Raw genomic sequence first — 16221 nt, 5'->3', positions numbered from 1 at the left:
TGTTTATCAGCAGGTGCCCAACATGGTTAAAGAAGGAACATTTCTCCACAAAGAGATAATTTAGGATGTAATGGAATACCTCAGGTCCAACCTCAACATGAAGAATGGGCCCTGACCCCAGTTGAGAGGGACGTATACAATAGGTGAGTCTCACCCCCAAGTAGGGTCTACCATTAATTACGAGCATTAAAAGGTCACCTCCCTTCAAGATTGGAAAGACCCTGAAATACCAAAGTACATAAATACTGGTCCAAGATAAACACTTTTTAAGGTTTTGAGGAAGGGAAAGCTTTCCTGATGTGCTAAAGGTGAATTCCAATCTTCCAAACTTTGCTAGCAGCACTGGGGTAGCCTCAGAGGGACAAAGGTCATGGTTGAGGGGGAGGGGGAAACTTTCTACAGAAGACAACAATGTCTGTTTCCAGTCAGGCACAGTCTCCTGACTATAGAATTCATCAAAAGCACCCTCTACAGGCTGATTATGGGTGATAGTCTCCTGGACTTGTGGAGCACCAAGATATCAGATACTGGGACACAGGGGGTGGTAGATGCAGGTTGAGTTTATCCACACCCATCCAGACACCAGCGTTATCCTTTCTTCATGGCCCAGAGCCCAGGAGAAGTAAATAGCCCTGGAAATACAGATTATGGCCCTATTACAAAAGGGAGTAGTAAACCCTGTAAAGGAAAAAGATTTGGGCATTGGGATGTACTCCATCATCATCTTAGTCCGGAAGCCCTCAGGAAACCTCTGCGCAATCATAGACCTGAAATGAGTTAACACGTTTGTGAAGACAAAACTTGATTGAAACAAATCATATTTTCAAGGAATGTATTAAAAAAGTACAAAACATTCTAACAATAATCTTGAAATCAATCCAAAAAGAAAGGAACAACACATAATAATATAAAATGGATTTTATTTGTAGCCTTGTTGATACTGACATGCAGAGGCTAAAAATGTCTAAACAAATGACCTATCACTGAACGTTCTCTTGTTTGCCCAGAGATGTTCAGTATGGTCATTGGATTCAAGTTAGTATATGTGTCATTTGTTGATTGTTTTTTTCATTGACATATTAATTGTCCTCATTTTTATGATAATCTTTGCATCTATATGTTTGAGTACTATTTACTTGGTCAATTGACTATTCATTATCCTCCACTTCTTTGATCAAAATAATATCTTTGATAATCATTATGCCCTTATACTCTAGTATTCAAAAAGACCAATATACTGATTGTGGCCTTATAGCCTTTTCACAAGATCTTTTCAATCCGTCCAACCTCCTCAAGATATGGTTGCATCACCATCCTCACATCCTCTTTGTTTTACACCAAGCTTTACATTTCTGAATTTGTCTCTTGTGCTCACCGATAACTAAGAAACACACATCCCTATCACCACAACCATATTAGTTTTGCTCATCCCATATATCTTTGTCATTCTTCATTTGTTTGTCTGCTGGCTATTCCCCTTCCGTGTCTCCACCCCTACCCCCAACACTCCGCTTTACGAGTCACAGACTAAGGTCTGGCGGCAGCCTGGCAAGATCATAATATGCTACCTCTCAGATAAGGTCAGCCGCATTAAGACCACTACGTTGGTAATGGGCACTGTTTACATATTGAATAACACAGCGGGGGTCATTACGACCCAGGCATTAACCATGGTGCTATTAGCGCCATGGTTGACACCAGTATTTTACCGATTGCGCCATGGTGGATGGCGGAATTACCACCCCATTCCAAGGTTGGCGGGGTGGTAATTCCCCATTCACCATTGGCCCTTCCCCATTCCCATTTTTGCCCCCATAGGGCTCAATGGGAATGGGGAAGGCGGTAATTACGGTACCGTAAATTGCGGTACCGTAATTAGCTCGAAAGTCCCTTTGCGGGTTTCTTCCTTAACGGCTGGTAAAACCAGCCATTAAGGTGGGGACCGCAAAGGTACCTCGTAATTAGGCGGTAAGGGGTTAACGGCGCCGCCACCTTTTACGGCACCGTTAACCCCTTACCGCCTGGGTCATAATGAGGCCCAGTATAACATATATCCCTTTGAGGTGGAGAATGGCCGGAGAGAAATAGAATTCCCTTGATAGGTAGGGAGCTCCCGAAATTATTTTCACAGGGAAAACCAAAGAAAATAAAGTTGGAGAAAACAATGCATTAGAAAACTCTTGAAGAGTCTAAGTGAGTTCCCATTTCTATGCCCCAAATACTCAAATGCCCAATCTGAGAGTTTGCAATCTTCATCCTCCAAGCCACAGGTTAATGGTCAGGCATTTAAGACAATATTTAGAAGTTAGGTCCACGATATATATTAGGGTGAAATGCCTAAGTCCTCAGTGTACCTTCAAAGTGGAGTAAACTCAAGAACTAGCCATGATTTTCCTCACTTTTATGCCCAAAGTGAGGAAGGACCCCAACAAGGGTTTCAATAGATTGATAATCATCGTACAAGTTAAAGCTCCACTTCTCCAGGTTTTTGATTTGGAGGATAACTTGTCTATCTCAGGGGAATCCATAGATTCTAAATTACCTGTCAATTGATCTATCAACCTCTGTGTTTTCTTAGAAATAGGGTAGGTTCTCTGGTGTCATAATGTAGTCCTTGTGTTTTTCCCTGACATGGGGGCCTGTGCACACTCTTTCCCCAAGGATAAGGAGGGACTACTCTGCCCACCCCACTCCCCACAGTCCAGCTGCAGGGAAAGGGGCTCTGGGCAACCTGCAATCTACAAAGAACAGTGCCATAATCCACTACTTAAAGAGCAGATGGGCTACCTCACGAGTGCCTTGTTGCTGTTCCCTTCACAAATTTCACCAGACACCAGGGTGATTTTTTAACCCCAATGGGAGCCTTTTCTTTATTAAACCAATAAGAATACCACTAATAATATCTCACCCACTCCTATGCCCCCTGTCTACCTCTAGATGTCTCTCACTAAAGAACTTTGCCATGGGACCCTCCTTCATCAGCCTGCCCTCCCTTAAAGAAGTCATGGAGAGACCCCTAGGGTGAAACTGACAGGACAGTCTCTGTTACCCTATTCTGTCCCAGAGGATGGCCCCTGAGGAGGACTTGTCCCCTAGGAGGATCTTTGAAAGGACATCACCTACCAGGCCAATTTATACAAGGTCACTGTAAACTATACTCCACACCCTTGCATAACGTGTATTTGTAGAGCGCATGTTCACCCCCGGAAGGGGCATTTTGGCACTATTGACAGATAGCAGATGTTTATTGTTACCCAACATAATGGTACTCGTTTTATCGACCTCAGAAGGATGAAGGGATGAGTCGGCCTGCCGAATTCCGAACCTGTGACCACGAGCTCAAACACAGGCCCCGGTAGTGGATGCATTAGTCCACTGAGCCACAGACCTAGCTCCTTAACTACCTCCTTCACTTATCTTAATACCTATACTACCCCTGAAACCCATGCTCTCAGTCAACACCATACTTATCTTAAAATGCAAATTTATATGTATATATTTATATATTTATTACAGGGGCTGTGGCAGCGGCCCTGTATTTATGGTTAAGTTGCTCAACCCATAGGAAGAGCACCTTTTGGGTGGCTTATAACTTCACCCCCTGGACAAATCCTCACGGAACTTTGAAGGAAAAGTATATGGTCACGTCAAATTGATTCTGCAAAGTTTGGTGAGGTTTTGTGCAGGGTGGGCAAAGTTATAGGGGGGGTCCCAAAATGTGTGTTTTTTCCCATATCACAATGGAAACAAAAATTTGCTCACGCCTACAGCCCAAACCGTTGGACGGATGTTCACCAAATTTGCACCAGGAGTGGCGTTTTGGTCCCAAAAGCGTGCTTTTGTAAATTTGGTGTAAATCTGTTCAGTATTTTTTTTTAAATGGGCAAAAAGTAGGTAAAAAAAAACAATAGTGATATCTGAGTTCGGTCCGCAGACGGGCCTCCGAGTGGAACCGAGGGCGGCGAGAAGTCTATGGACATCGGACGCGCCTGCTGATTGGATGGTGAAAAAACATGAGCTGCGTTAAAACCTTTGAAACGGTCGCCATGTTGGATCCGCAAACAGCGCCCATAGTCCGCGGACATCGCTGTAAAAACATATTAAATAACACAACATTGCGCTTGTCAAACTAATTAAACAATTTGTGGGAGGTGAGGGGTGATGAGGATGGGATATGGCCATAAAAAGACAAAAAACAGGTGTTTTTCTTCTACGAAGTCCGCAAACATCTTAGATATTCGGGGGCAGTCCTGTGATGTTCGCAAATACATACACATTTTTGCATTACAGGGTTAGTGAAAAGCAGTTTTTGGCGCCACACAAGGAAACTGCCTGAAAGATTGTGATATCATTCCACACGTGACGTTAAATGGTTCTACGAAGTTTGGTGCTGTTTTGCCAAGAAGGAACAAAATTAGACAGGGGGGTCACAAAATATTTGAAAGGCTTATAAATTTGGTGCCGTTTCACGAATCTGCACAGAGGTTTGCAAAACGATTTAACACCCAGATTTGAAGTTTGGTGGGATTTTGTGAAGAGGTGGCAAAATTAGAGGGGGGGGGGGGGTTCAACATTTTTAGATTGCTTATAATTTTGTTGCTGTTTGACAAATGTGCCGAAAAGATTTTAGAAAGATTATAGACCCACCAACCTTGAATTCTTCTGCAAAGTCTGAATGGCTTTTGTTAACAGGTACATTTATGATGTTATCTTTCATGTACTGGGTGTTTGTCTTAGCAGTACATGGGGGTGGCGCGAGTTATGATTGCTTAGCTTACCATAACTGGCGAATTTCTGGGGGGTTTCGGTTTGACTTGTAACCATAACGTCCCTTTAACACAGTTTTTTCATTGAATTTCATTGGTTTTTATTAGTGCAACTTAACCATAACGTCTCTTCCGAGGGGGATAGCACTCCAAGAACAGTGAAAACACCAGCAACATACTTCTTCCACTGCCAATACCAAAACGAATGTAGTATGAAATCCTTTAAGTATCCAGTTTATTTAGGCATCAGCCAACAGTTCACAGTACTACGCGTTTCGCAGCTTCCTTGCTGCTTGATCATGTATATATCATTATTTGCATAACTACACAGGGCTGACTACTGCAGTCAGCCACACCAAAGGCTCTCCAGTTCTTTCTTGGGCCCAGGGAAGCATAACTACAGTACAGGTGAAGTAGGGGGCAAAGGCACTGAACAGTCTGCAGACCGGATTGCTGCTTGTGTGTTTTGGGAAACGTTGTGGTATGCACAACTTTGCTACTAGACTTAACTGGTCTGGGAGCACTCTGCTCAACTGATTGGGATGGGTCCAACACTGCCTGCAGTGGGAAGGACTTTAAAAATCCCTGGTGCGCGAAGCGTGCATGAAGTCAGGGGCAAAGTCACTGAACAGTTCTGCAGCTGCGTTATTCAGCGGGTTCGGAAGTAAAAGCCTACATGGAAGACTAACCTTCAGCACAAGACCTAAGGTTATTTAGCCCACGTAAGGGGGTGCATTGATTTGTCACCAAGCAATGGGGGAGCAGCCACCAATGTTACAACACTGTTCTAAATATGACCTCAGGAGCGGAGGCAAAAACTGTTAGGCCCCTTGCACTATGGAACTAGATGCTTCGGCTGCCTTGAACCTAGCCATAGATTTATTGGAATATACCTGTGCCTTGTTGCATCTGTTTGAGGAAAGTTTGGCCATTGCCATGGAGCTCCTGCTCTCTGTTTCTCCCTTACCGGTGACAGAGAACCTGATGCTGGGCTTTGCCAAGATTGATGATACAGTGCCCACAGAGGTTTGCAAGGAACTGCGGATAGAGAGGCTGGTAACTTGGAAAGGGGTAGCCAAATCAATTGCGACATATTTGTCTGTAATTCCTAAGTTGAACATGCAACAAGATTCTATACAAAAACCCTCCTCCTCCGGGTCGGGAACAACTACAACGGGAAACTGTCTTGCAGTGATCTGAAATATAAAAATATAAGCTGAGAAGGTTCCCGCAAGAGGGGAAATTACTGCCAACGACATCGGTGAAAAGGAGGAGGAATTTTATTTCAATACCCCTCCAATCTTTTCTGAAGCCCCAGAGTCAGACTGAGATTCTGCTATTTCATTATACGTATCTACTCCTGCCCCAGTACAGCAGAGACGGCTGACAATTTGATCAATAATAACACTGAACAGCCGGTGACTCGACCATCTGAGCCAATGCTGCTAGAATTAAATCATGTTTTGAGCTCCTTACTGAATGTATTCGAAAAATCTCCATCGAGAGTCTCAAACTCACTCTGTGATGTTGGAACGAATTTGGACTAAAATTCAATTTATTGGTATGGATGATGTAAATACATTGCCACTGGTTGCTGGTAACGGGGGAGGGGGGCATTGGTCCTGATGGAAAGGGTAAAATGTATGCCCTTCTCAGGCCAGTTCTATAGGTGTTATTAATCAGGGATAGATGCAGGAAAAAAAATAATGAGATTCCCATAACTGTTCCAAATGACCATATTGACAAAAGAAAGAACCAGTGCAAAAAAATCTAAGAATGTAAAGCAAGTGAAAACGAACAATACCAATAATAGGGCGTATTTTAAATCCTTGCATGTGCCATCTTTCAAAGACGATTTGCCATCAACACTAAGCCATACAAATACTAGGGTAACTGAGAATAGGGGAGAAGTAGTTAAAACTGCAATCTTTTCTACATTAAGGCATGACGTGCTGACTTTTGAGCCTACTACAGCTGAGGAGCTTATGTGGAGAGATTCCTTGACACAAACCTGTGGAGGTATTGATCACATTTCTCAACACGAAAACAGTTTGCCAAGTGACATCCAGAGAAATGATCAAACGGGGCATACAACACGTCCAGCTTACATCCTGGATTGTTATTCTGCTGGGTTTGTTAGAGCTGTCACGGATGATGGAATAGTGAACTGCCTGCCCAACCGATACGTGATTCAGGGAGTGGGTGAAGGTAAATCTGTGTGTCTCCCTCTTGAGGAGACGTCAGCAGGGCAACATTTTTGGCCAATGTTTGGCCATTTGGCTGCATCGGGCAAGTTAATCCCGTCTGGCACAATTATTTCCTCTCCTGTTATGCCCCACGGATCTGTTAATCAGACCAAAGGGAATATGAACGTCCTGAGAGGAGCTAGGTGAGCAGACAATTATGTTGATCTTGATAGATTGCCTAATGAAAATGTTAATGTATCAACATGAATAGATGGCAATCTAACGCAAGGGGCTGCTCAAATTAAGGCACTGAGAGATCCGACACGGAGAGACCATATATTTGATAAGCTGCCCAGACATAAAGAACAGTACATTACAGGAGGTTGGCAAACAGTCAAAAATAAACAATGTGGGAATGCAAGCAAGAACAAAGACAAATGTTGCAAATTCAAAATTGAGTGTACATCATATGATAAGCGCAATGTGACTCTCAACAGGGGCAATATATTGGGCTTATCATCGGAAATTACCTCCTTGAGAGCTATCTCGTCCAAGGATATTGATAGAGTTGCATTCCCCCAAAGAGGTTGAACTAAGGTTTCCCTTGTGACTTTGTTTCAGGCATTGTTGTGTCATTGATCTTGAATGAATGCCGTACACTGGAACAGATGGGATTTGCTTTTGACCTTCTAGAGGGGGCGGGGAATGGAAATGTTAAGGACTTCTCAGATGCAGTAATCCCAAGGGGTGATACTGGCAGGGAAATGGGGGAGAACATTTACCCTGCCCGAAACAGAACAATCAGACACATCCATTGAAAACAGGGGCCAAACTCCACTCTATTACCCGTGGGAGGAGAGTGAGAGGAACTTTAAGGGAACGTCTCAGAGGGTAGACTCTTCCGCTATTAATCAACTTCACGGAAGAGCGCCAACAGACTGGTCATGGGTAGCGGGGCGATTAATAAACCCTCCCTGGCGAGGCATCAATAGTGAGACTGAACCCTGGTCAATCCTGTCTTGGAACTCATGCGGCCACACTCACATCTTTACAAGCCCCGAATTGGGACCTGTACTGCAGCAATGCTCGATTATTTTCATTCAAGAACATTGGTTGACTCATTCTCCTTTAATTGAGGGATTTGAGATATCTTTTCTGCTGTTAAGAAAGGGGAAAGAGGTCGGCCGTTGGGTGGAGTGGCTATTCTAATTAAGGATAAATCTGGTGTGGAATTCGAGCAAGCAATTTATGAGGATAATAACTTGCTGGCCATTCAGGTGGTGATTGTTCTGCATCAAGTGGGGAAAAGACAACTCCTCCTGTTCAAAATCTATTGGCATAATTTAATAATGGAAATTGATTTGGTATTAGATAGTAATATAGATATAATCTCTGAATGGACCCGAAAATGGCCTGAACAGTCTGTGATTGTTGGAGGGGATCTGAATGCGTGTTGTCTTACTGAAAAGGAACTTTCACGTATGGTCAATAAGAAGCCCTCTATTTGTGCCAGGAAGGTTGGATTACAATGGTATAGAGCGATGGAATTGTTAGGTCTTTGAAGTTTGAATGGGTGCTTCATTGATGACCAGCCGTGCCAAGACACATGGGCAACACAATCTGAAAATGCCATCTTGGATTATTTGTTTGTGGGTGGATTCTTGTTTGATTTGTGCTCTGGATTTGCCATACATAGCACTGAATGGAGCGAACACCCCATGATAATCGCTGACATAGACATGCTTTTGCCACTCGTATCGGGAGAATCCATGGGTACAGTCAGAGTAAACTAGTGGCTGAATAGAATTACTTGAAACCATCATAAGACCCTATTGGTAAATAATAGAGCAAAATGGCTGCTGGCCAACTCGACCATAGATTGGAAGTATAACTGTTTCAATGTAAATAACTTTGACTTCTTCCTGGGTGATCTATTGGCAGAGGTGAGCACAAAAGAACAAGAGGCCAATACTTAGATTTCAACATAGATTCGACCCTGTGCGGGAGAAAATGGAGATGAGGAATAAGATTAGGTGCCTTCAAAATAATGTTAAGAATGAGCCCTTGTATATGCTGAGAGATATTCAAAAGGAGAGGTGCAGAGGACATAAATACCTACTTCTACAGAACAATGCCAAGATGATGCTGGATTCACTTTGTGATACTGACACCACCTCCTTTTGGCATTTGATAAACAGCCTAAGTAGAAGCCAGGTTGACCTACAATTAAATCCTGTAAGCAAAAACAACTGGTTCTCCTTTTTTGAGGCAAAATATGCCCAGATATCGTCCAGGGTGGAGCGAGATACCCTGTTGAGCAGCAGCATGGGAGACTTTGGTAATCTTCCCAAATATTTGGAGGAAGTGCATGAAAGCATTAGAGCTTGCTTGAAATCTAGATCCCCAGGTCCTAACAGATTGGCTAATATATTATGTATAGATGATTCAGCTACTTGGGCATCAATTTTAACTATCCACATCCAAAGAATAATTAAGAAGTATATCTTACCCACTACTTGGCAAACAGCCTTTGCAGTACCAATCTCTAAGAGGGGAGATCACGCCGACCCAATGAACTATAGACCGACTTCTCTACTAGATGCGGACAGCAAGATTTTTGCGTCACTGCTGCTGCGTCATTTAGAGGAATGGTCTACTCAAACCTGGTGAATAAAAAAAATTGGCAGACCGGATTCCGTAAGAACTTCTCCACAAATTTGAATGGTCTGCTACTAAAACATCGCCAACGAATGGTAACATCTGATAAATATGATGCAGTCTATGTTGCAAGTATTGACCTGACATCTGCATTCGATACGGTCAACAGGGAATGCCTATGGAGAAAATTGGTAAGTGGAACATCCTGAAGGGGCTCCTAGCGCTTTTCATAGTTATGCACAAGAAGTCCAACTTCAGGGTAGAACTAAATAATAGGGGTGACTTATTCACTGCTGTACCAACTTTCCTAGGAGTTAGGCTGGTCTGTACAGTAGCTCCATTTCTTTTTAAGCTGTATATCTCTGATATTGGCAAGCAGTTGGATGATAACTCCTTTGCTCCGCCAAGACTGAACAGGCAAAGATTGACTTGGGTCTTGTATGCAGATGATTTACTTCTGTTCCACCAAACTTTGAGAGGTCTCCAGAAACTCTTAGATGTATTTGAGGCCTATGCTAAATTGAACAATCTTTTGGTTAACCCTACTAAATCTAAGGTATTAATCTTCTCTAAGAAAAGAGTGAAATGTTCATGAAGTTGGAGATTGTATAAGAGTAAATTGGAGGTGGTCTACTTGGGCTTTTATTTTTCTACTAAAAACATAAAGTCTAAGGTGAAGGATTACCTAACCCAGAAAGCAAGTCGATTAATCAATCAAGCTAAGAAAGTAGATGCTAAATTCAGAAAGTTCACGTCCCTGCCTGCTTTGAAGTTTTTCCAGCGTAAAATCATACCCAAACTGCTCGATGGTACTGAGATACATGATTTTAAATCGCTAGATTTTCTCCCTGGTCTTGAAGCAACTATTCGGAGGAAAATCCTCAATATGGCAAAATCCCTACCAGGAGCTGTTATTCGGCATGAACTAGGTAATCAATCATTACAGTCTTGGGGGATTTGGAACTTTTTAAATTTGTTTTCTCGCATTTTAACTGCTAGCAATGATTTGCTTATGGCTGATATTTTAGCAATTATGTCATCACTGGGAAATATGAATAATGGATGCCCTTTTCTATATCAAAAACAATGTGATGACGTTCTATCAGCTATAGGATCCAATCATGAAGAGTTGATGATGAGACCACAAAAAGTGAAATGGCGACTAAAAGAAAGAGACTGGGTGTACACGTTTGACAAGCTAGACAGTTACTCGTCATTTTCTCATCTATCCTTAGATCACAAGAAAACTGGAACGTTGGCACCTTTCCTATAGATCCATCCCGATCGGATTGCGCAAAATGATTTTTTGAGGTTCCGTTGGAATCTTTTAAGAACAAAGGAAATTCTTACAAGATACAAACTTATTGAAGGAAATGAACTAAGCTTTAGAGTCTGTAAACAGAAGAATGAGGTTGAGACCGTCAAGCACCATTTAGTTGACTGTTTATGTTTGATTAACCAACCTTTTAAATAATTTAATATACTTTTCTATCCTGGAAATGCTATATACAGGAATTAATTCTGAAGATTCTGTGTAATGGGTAATAGGACCTCGGATGTGATTGCTGTGGTTGGAGTTTTTTACAATGATTAATTTAGGTTGAAGGTTGTGGATTTTTTAACTATACGGTGAATTTTGTATCTTTTATCTTGAACCTTTAGTATACAGTGTTTATTGAATGAATTTAGTTTTAAAGATGAATTGTATCAATTGTAAGTTCCAAATACTTCTCTTTTTTTATTTCAATTAAGTCTTTGTAAAATACAAATGTTCTTAATTTGGATTGGTTAATGATGTTGGGAGTTTTTCCTTTCCTTTTATTTTTCGATTTTGAATTGTTAAAGGTTGCTTGCAGCTGTATAACAAATAAATAATAAAAGAGTACCTTGATATTGCTTCCTGAGGGGCAGGCCCACTCCAAGTTACGATTTCCTTATAGCAGCGCCTCATATGCCAATGGTACACCACTGCGGGGGCCTGAGTCCTCCTCATTTTTAGCATGGCACCCTTTGCACATATAGGGCACCTCAAGCACTGCCGCTGTCCCACTTCCTCCACCTTTCATAGGTTTCCTTATAGACTGTCTGATCTTTGGTCAAAGGTGCCCAGGTGAGGTGAGTGCATAGGAACATGCACATCATTTACCTTCCTGCCAAAGGACAGGATGGAAAGTCATAGTTTTATAAAAATGGCGACTAAACATGAGCACATGAGCCGCGGAAACATCTCTCCATACATTTACTTTCAGTGTCCTTTATTCTAACAATGGGTTGCTCTTCTTTTTTTGTTATCTTTCAAAAAATGATGGCTTTCCATTAATTGATTGTCAGAAGAAATCCACTTTTGTACTTTGTACTTATTTGAAGAGATACCAGAACCACTTTGCAATACTGACCAAACCGAGCGGGGCATTCCACACCAGCGGGGATCTGGCAGGGGAAAAACCAGGTGAGGGAGGAGACACAATTGTATGTATAAGAGCGAAAATACAGACAAGCAGTTGACGTGTTGCCGAGCCAAATATACAGTGATGTACATTATTTATATAGATCTACTTTGGAAGTTGGGATGGGAGGGGGTTAGACAGGAAATAATGTTGGCTGACAGCAAGAGTGTGCCCCTACAGGAAACAGAGGTGCATTTTCAGAACCACTTTAAATTGCTGGGCAGTCGCAAAAAGTTTGATTTTGGGAAGTAGGAAGATCCAGTTGAGGGGTGCCAGGAGTGAAAAGGAGTCGAAGTGGCGGGCGGTATGTTAGGTAAGATTTTCATAGCAATGATACATTTTCCTGACCTGTGTCAACCCCAGACCCTTTTGCTTTTACTGGTGGATTATTTTTCCTTATACCTCTGTGAGTGGGAAACCTTTCCCACACTCAAATAATCTTTTACTCTTTTCATGGATGTCAATGTTAAGACTCTCCATAGTGATTTTTAAAAGTTATACTGTTTGAAAACGTTTTAGCAATAAGTGCCTATTGTTGTTGGGTTACCCTAGGGTCTCCCCTTTTAACTTTCTCTGGCTAACCCTGTGAGAACTACAGTTCCCAAGGGTAGAAGAAAGGATCTTTGGATCCCTTTTACATTTTATTAGTTGAGACCATCACCCGCACCTTATGTGGAGTGCTGGGGAGATACTGAGTATCCCCTTCCTCATTTTAAATGTAACATTTATGTTACAAGGACAAACTTACTTTTAATGGCTGGTGGCAGTGAACCTTTTTATTGATTCGGTGCACCTTTACAGCAGACTGTTTGCACAGCCCTGCACAGCCCGTGGCAAAGGCATCCATTGGTGTTCATTTTACCAAAATGACCCCTGTCTTGTTTTTTTTGCCATTTTAGTGTTCCTTGTCCTTTCTTGTTCCTTCCCCCAACATCGAGGGTGGGAAATTCCTTTGTGTGATTTTTATCTTTGGCAGGAGTCCTGTGAACTCCTCGCCCAGGCTCCAGAGTTTCTGTGAAGGCAGGAAGGGAGGGAGGAGTCCAACACTTTGCAGCCCTTTGTCTTCCAGCCTGAGGGCTGGATTCCAGTTCAAACTGGGGGGCTGGCTGTCCATAAAGGATTGCCAACCCCTCAAGTTTGAATGTTGCAAGGTTGTTTTATTGGCTGGTTCCCTGCATAAAAGTCCGAACCTGAAAGCTGAAGAGGTAGTCGACCACTGGAACCAACACTGAAGAGGAACAGGAAGAATTTGCGGCTGAAATTCTTTCCAGCGACCAGAGAGCCTGCTGTGTAAGCCCTTCCTTCCAATCAACCTGGGATCCTGAAATCAATAACCGTGAATCAGGGCTTGGTGACACCCACTAGACTCAAGACGATCTGCATTTTGAGCCATCTCGCACCATGCTGCGACCTTGTGGAGCTGCAATACCCCAATACTCTGGGACCTCAAGCCATTGTGTGGTACATGGTCTTCCAAATTCCAAATCTTACTGAAACTTCATGGGCCACCGGCTGGGCTGCCAAATGCATGATTGATTCCAGTCTGAAAAGTCCCCTCACCAGAGTGCTGGACCTTGCAAACGACGAGAATCCGACTGACAATATTCTGTCTTCTTCTGTGCTCCTGAAAAAGATGGCAAATCAACAGAGCCTCATCCAGTACAAGGAAAACCTTGCCTAGAGCCTTCCCTGTGATCCTTGCTGCAAAAGTCCTTGCAGTGTCCTGTCTTCTGTCTTCTTGATGAAGGTATTCAACAACCAGGATTTTGGCTTGCAGATCATGAAGTCATCCTGCTGCAAAATCTTCTTCTGTGCTGAGGTACTGTGCTGGTTTGGGTATTTACGTACCTTAAGTCTCTTGTGATTCGTGTGTAGTTTTGGGGTGTTTTCTGTGTTTGGGAGTCCTCTCGTCCAGTTCACCCAAGCCCCTGCTGGAATACTCCTATGGTGTCTTCTGTGAAGCCACAGGACCCTTAACTAGTTCTAAAGTAAAGTACTTCCTTGTTCTAAAAGTCCTCCTTAGGAACTCTGATGTATGCTACTTAGGAACCTATCCTGACCTGTCTGTTGCACACTAGACCCTAGTGACCCCCTTCTGCCACTGAGAACACTCATGCTCCAAGAATAAAAAGACTTCTGTGGATCGGGCATTTTGCCTATAAAAGAGAATAAGTGTTTAAAAGTTACTTACTTGCAAAAGAAGTTGGTTGGTAACTATAACTCTGTGAGTGAACCGTTACAGAAGTTATTACTTACCTTAGACATTTTCTGCCATTCTGAAAAATATATGTAACCTCTTTCTTTCCTTAGAAACTGTTTTACCATTCTAACAGAAAGTGTATGTAGGGGTATATTACTCATCTGGGATTTGGTTGTGTCTCTTCCCAAAGGTAATGCTGTTGGTTTCACTTCAGTATTCCTGTTAGGATGAATGTATGAGTGTCCCCAACTGGGTCTTGCTTCCCCTGACTTGCTGTTAGCCTGTCCAGAATAAGTCTGTCTTAGGTTTTACCTACCTAGAATAACCCTGAGTCATTCATAAAGAGTAACATTGGACTTTGCTTTCCCTGGTCTGTTATAGACAGACACAAAAAGAGTCTTAGGTTACACCAGCCTTTCAGTTGCTTATAGTATCGGTTTTACTTACCTTGAGTGTAACTGTGTTATCCTAAAATAAATTAGAGTTATTGCTTCCCTTAGTCTGTGAACTGAAAAGCAACTGTAATTTAATACTACACCCCAAGGTCCAACTCCCCTAGAATCACCTGAATCAGAGTTATAGGTTTATACTGTTTCTAGAATCTTTGTTTCACTAGATCAGAAAAGTACATTGTCCTGTTGATATTACTACGTGATTTTTTGCTGTGCGTCATGGTGCAACTGATAGGGTCTACTGCCCTGGTATTACTGAAAGTAATCTAAAAGTAAGGGTTGGTTTTGGCTTCCCTAGAACCCATGTTAAGTGTTCCAAATTAGGTTATATGCTTTGGTCTGTGTGCCTTCAAGCATAGTGTCGTGTTTTTCTAAAATGTGTTTATATGATCTGTGATAGTACTTATTTCCCCCAAGTGTTATCCAGGCCTACTTGTATTTAAATAAACCATTTATGTTTTATAACACATAGTGTTTCACTGTTTCTTGGGACCATTTGTATTACAATTTCATTTGTACTGATTCTACAGCCCTCTCTCCCTCCTAAAATAAGCCTGGCTGCTCTGCCTACACTACCATGAACTCACGTGGTACAGCTTAATACTAAGAGTGGAGTCTTGTACTGCTTCAGTTGAATGGTTTTACTAAGCCCTTAGTTGGACTTCAGAAAACTGTCCTAGCACAATGAGTTGAAGTGGGGGGCAGAACAGATGAGAGTCACGAGTCAGGTAGATTGAGTAGTGTTTGGGACTAAAGAGTGCAGCATGCAGTATTGTGGGAGCATCCAGGTTGGGACGGGGGAACAGGGAGGGCGTTGACAATCCATGGATAGATTTAAAAATTCAGGTATATAACCCATTGACATCAAGCATGGGTCTGCTCTCCTCCCATACTACAGTGGGCCCATTTCTATCCAAACCCTTCATTTTGTTTCCATTTAACACTGAAAAGCCTCCCATTTTGAGCAGAAACAGATTTAATAATCAGCCAAAAAAAGGGATCTAAACAGGTAAGAGCTCAGCTACAGAATACAACTTAAGCACTACACTCTAGCTCCGAACTAGGCGCTGCACTGCTATTTAGCAACCCCGATAGTCGAACACTTGCCCTGGCCAGTCACATGGCCTTCAGAGGGAAACTCACACTTCACCTGTTCTAAGCTACCTTCAAATAAGTAGTGCCAATAGGGTTTTTGGTTTCGGCTATTGAACTATATGGGGCACTCTTTCTTTATACGTGCATTTTTTTCGAAATCGAGCCATTCCATGTATCCCATTAGGCTAATTGCTTGCATTCAGTGACTGCCCAGCTCAGCGACAAGGCGTGAAGGAAAGAAGCCTCATCGGTGCGACACAAAAAGAAAGGAAGAAAAAGTTCCTTTCTCTTTTCCTTTAAAATAATACTTTCATCAAGTTTTTCAATATGTTTTCCAATACGAACGGGTACAGCTCCAATCAGTATAATTCACAGTTTAACTACGTCAGGTACCCATTACCTATCAAACCTGATCTC

This window comes from Ambystoma mexicanum, chromosome 4q (genome assembly GCF_040938575.1).
Source record: "Ambystoma mexicanum isolate Mex_15411 chromosome 4q, UKY_AmexF1_1, whole genome shotgun sequence".
In the NCBI taxonomy this organism is placed as follows: Eukaryota; Metazoa; Chordata; class Amphibia; order Caudata; family Ambystomatidae; genus Ambystoma; species Ambystoma mexicanum.
The sequence above is the reverse complement of the archived record's forward strand: the minus strand, read 5'-3'. Positions refer to the sequence as shown.